Below are 4697 nucleotides of genomic sequence, written 5' to 3' on the forward strand. Positions count from 1 at the left end.
CTTACTTGCTCAACTAAGTTCATAGCAGCTTTATTTGTAATAGCCAGAACCTGCAAACAACCTAGATGTCCCTCATCCAAGGAATGGATAAAGAAAATGTGACACATTAACACAATGGAGTATTACTCAACTATTAAAAACAATGACATCATGAAATTTACAGGCAAAGGGATGGGGAAAAATCACCCTGAGTGAGGTAACCCAGACCCAGAAAGACAAACATGGTATATACTCTCACTCATAAGTAGATACTAGCTGTAAAATAAAGGGTAACTATACTATAATCCACAGACCCAGAAAGACGAGATAACAAGGAGGACTAAAGTGGGTGGGGAGAAATGCCAGAATCTCTTTGGGAAGGGACAATAGAATAGATTTCGTGAGTGGGCTGTGGGGAGGTGGGGTGGGAACATGATAAATAAGCTTGGGTTGAGGAGTTGGAGGGGAGGAGTACTGAAAGAGATTACTGGAAAGCAGGGAGGCATTTCATGGTCAGGTAAACCTTGCACAAGGGAATTTCCCAGGAATCTACAAGGATGGCCCCAGGTAAGAGTCCTAACAATAGCAGATACATTTCCTGAACTGGACATCACCTATGATCAGGCAAGACTTCTAGTGGAGGGTTTGGGACACCAACCTAGCCACATAACCTTCCATTTGTAATCTGTCCTGCCTATGGGTTGTGCTGGGATTGGGGTATAGCCCAACTGTCAACTTAGAGGCCTCTTCTAGCAACTGATGGAAACAGATGCAGACCCACAGCCAAACATTAGGTGGAGCTCAGGGAACCCTGAAGAGGAAGGGGAGAAAGGATCGTAGAAGCCAGAGGGGTCAAGGATACCACAAGAAAACTCACAGAATCAACTAACCTGGGTTCCCAGGGGCTCACAAAGACTAACGCAACAACCAGGGAAGCTGTATGGGACTGGCCTAGGCAACAACCACGGAAGCTGTTGCATTCTAGGCATTCTGGATACGTGTTACAGTTATGTACTTTGGTCCTCTTGTGGGACTCCAAACACTGGGAGCAGCGGCTGTCTCTGACTCTTTTACAGGTCTCTGGGACCCTACTCCTCTTATTGGGTTGCTTTGCCCAGCCTTAATACGTGGTGAGGTATTTAATCTTACTGCAACTTGCTATGCCACGTTTTGTTGATATCCATGGGAGACCTGCCCCTTCCTAAACAGAAATGGAGTGGGAGTGGATTCGGGGATGGGAACAGAGTAGGGGGGGTGGGGTGAGGATGACGAACTGGTGTAGATTGTTCTTCACTATCCTTTGAATACTTTAAACTATCCGTGCTCATGTCCATCTCTTTCATTCTTAAAACTGGGAGCCTGTGTGTTTCCATTTTTGTGTAGTATTGCTAGAGGGAAATTCATTCCATTGATCTTTTCAAAGAATAGGCTTTCACTTATATCGATTTTGACGTTTTCTGGTATTTACTTTGTTTCAGTCCTTTTATCTTTATTATTTTGCTCATTTTAATTTCTCTCTTTATTTTTTCCTCTTTCCCATAAATGCTTAAAGCGAAACTTATCTTACTTGTTTAGTGTCGATTTTTCTAATACAGTTTTTTTTTATTATAAATTGTTTGCCATAACTCACAAACCCTGATGTGTTGTAGCTTCATTTCCTCAGAGCGAGTCTTTCTGAGCTTCTCCCGAGACTTTCTATTTCATCTGTGACCTACTTAGATGTGTGTTGCTTTACATTTGAATATTTAGATGTTTTCCAGCCCTGTGTCTGTTACATTCTAGTGTATGCTTCTGCAGTGAGAGGGCAGATCAGATGCTGCCCCCTGGTGGCAGGGTGATAAGAAGAATCCCGCCTGTAAAGAAGAGTCTTTCCCAAAGAGAGAAAGATTGCAAGAGGGGGCAGCAGGGTTAGAAAGTGCAGAGGGTCACCCCTGTGGGGAGACAAGCAGTGTGAAGCTGCAGCTGCTGGGGGATGCTCTCCTGAGGGGAGGGGAAGGGAAAGCCTCCTCTGAAGGTTGGCCAGTCAGCCTGGAAGAGACCAGTGGTCTTGCCCGTAGGGTTAGATAATGGTTCCCATAAGCCTGCATCCAGCCGGGGATGCTGGTTAGAGCATGACTGCTTTGTGAGATAAGCCAGTGATGGACAGTTCTGTTTTGTCTTTCCCTATGCGTCCAAAGACTGTGATCAGGTACTGTGTTTTAGAGAGAGCCCGTTGTTTAAGACTGAGTTAGACCAGTGCTCTGAGAACAAGAAGCAGTCCCGAAGCTGGGATCCTGTGGTAAACATGCCACAGCCAAGAGTGGGTGGTGGCTTCAGGGAACAGTTTATGGAGGGTCAGACCCAACACCCTCAGGAAACTCGGGTGGTCAGAGGTCCAGCTGGGGCTGTGACGGTCACTGTGGTTAGTAGAGCAGTCTCAGTTGCTACAAGCTGAGCACCTCATCTAAGGAGAAATGTGGGCTCAGAGAGCTCCTAGCCTAAGATCAATGAGTGGCCCAACATTTTTCCTTTGCTTTTTGAGACACTGTAATTTCTTTTTGTTTCTTTGTTCTTATATTTTTTGACAGTTTCACTGTCAAATGTAGTGGATTTTAGTCGTGAGAACCCTTATGGGCCCCTCATCCTCTCTCCCTCTTCCACTGAATCACTTCTTCCCAAGAAACTCCCTCTTCTATTTTTGTGTCATTTTGTGTGTGATCCACCAAGTAGGCTAGCTTTGTGCTGCAAGGGTCACTGCCAGTGAGACCCAGAACCTGGGAGCTCAAGCAGAGCCCTGGACTTCCACAGCCTCATCCATCCAACAGGGAGGTGTAGAGCCCTGTGGGTTCAACAGCACAGATGTCCACCTGCCTGTGTGGATCAGTACCGCTTGCTTCTCCCACCTCCATCACACTTGGGAGGAATCCCCAGGCTAGACCATCCATTAATCTAGGGAACACAAACTGAGGAGCCTCAGGAGTAACTGCTCACCCCAGACTGCAAAGCAAAATATGGTCAGCAGAAGCTCCTGATGGGCAAGGCACAATCCTAAAAGGAAGGGAGCCCAGGCAGGCGTTCCACATCGTAGAAAGCACAGCAGCATTCAGTGGCAATGGTCCCTACCTCAAACTGACTAATTCCAGTTCAAAGCACCAGCAGGAGGTCGCTCCAACATTCACCCTTGTTTTCTGTGCCCTTATATTTCCATTTTTCTTAATGATATAGTTTGTGTATTATTTAAAATAATTTTATATTTTATATTTAGTTGTCTTCTTGCATTTATAGAATATACATTTGAAATAAAAGAAGAAGGTGGGGGCAGCACCTTAGAGAGGAGTAGGCAAAAAGAGAGGTGTAGGGGAGCAATTATAAGAAATGCACAGTGATAGAGATAATGTAAAACTGCCACAGTGAAATCCATTACTTTTATACTAACTAAAGAATAAAAGTTTAAACTGGCATATGTCTTAGGGTTTCTATTGCTGTAAAGAGACACCATGACCAAGGCAACTCTTATAAAAGAAAACCATTTAATTGGGGTGGCTTACATATTTAGGAATGTAGTCTGCTATCATCATGGTGTGACATGCTGGCATGCAGGCAGACATGGTGCTAGAGAAGGAGCTGATATTTCCATTTCTTGACCTGCAGGAAGTGGTCTGAGACACTGGCTGTGGCTTGAGCATATATGAAATCTCAAAGCTCAGCCTCACAGTGATACACTTACTCCAACAAGGCCACACCTACTCCAACAAGGCCATACTTCCAAATAGTGCCACTCCCTTTGGGGACCATTTTCTTTCAAACCACCACAGAATATAAAACAGTTTCTGGGCTGGCGAGCTAGCTCAGTGGGCATTTGCCTTTAAGTCTAGACTTATTCTCATTCTGCTTCTTCTTTCCTCTTCCTCTTCTTCTTCAGTCGTCATTCTTTCTCTTATTCCTCCTCTTCCTTTGGGACAGAGTCTCACCATGCACCCCAGGCTGGCCTATCCAAGACTGATAGGGTAGAAGAAAAGGACAGACTCCTGTGTATAACCCTCTGACCACCACATTGCGGTATCCTCATGAATGCACACACACATTAAATAAATAAACATCCTAAAAATGTTTGAACAGTTTCAGATTTGTATTTTCCTATTAGGGACATAAAATCAGTAAAACCTACAGAAATATTAAAGGAAACAGTCAGGAATCTGAAACAGTTTTGGATGCAAACATTTTGGACAAAATATACACAGCCTGTCATATTGTTAGGAAGCTTGACTGGCCGTATAGTTCTTTCTTATTTACCAAGGCCCACCATGCTAAAGAACTATGATAAAACAGTAACGACCACTGCCTTGCTCAAAGCAGTGATCTATACCCAGTGATTTATATGCATTCGCCCGTATCCTCACAGAGGGCTTTCAAAAGTTAATATCTTAAAATTTTTTCCAACTTTGAGTCTTGAAGTAGTTAAGTACCTTTTCCAAGGTTATAAGTCTATTAAAAGACATAAATAGATTTCAAATATAAATTCTGAAAAGGTGTCCAGAATACTTTGCTTTCAGAGTGAAAAAGAACTTATTCTTGGGCATGAAGTATTAATAAGCTCTTCTAAGATATAGTTGGAAAGTGGCGGAAAGCTTGAACACTCATTTTGTTTTGAATTTGAAATTTTATCTTAGAATTAGAAAGAGCAGCAAAGTAGGAAAGGCCTCACTGGGACACTGCGCTGCCCAAGGCCTGAGATTCCT

Source organism: Arvicola amphibius, chromosome 12, assembly GCF_903992535.2.
Source record: "Arvicola amphibius chromosome 12, mArvAmp1.2, whole genome shotgun sequence".
Classification (NCBI taxonomy): domain Eukaryota; kingdom Metazoa; phylum Chordata; class Mammalia; order Rodentia; family Cricetidae; genus Arvicola; species Arvicola amphibius.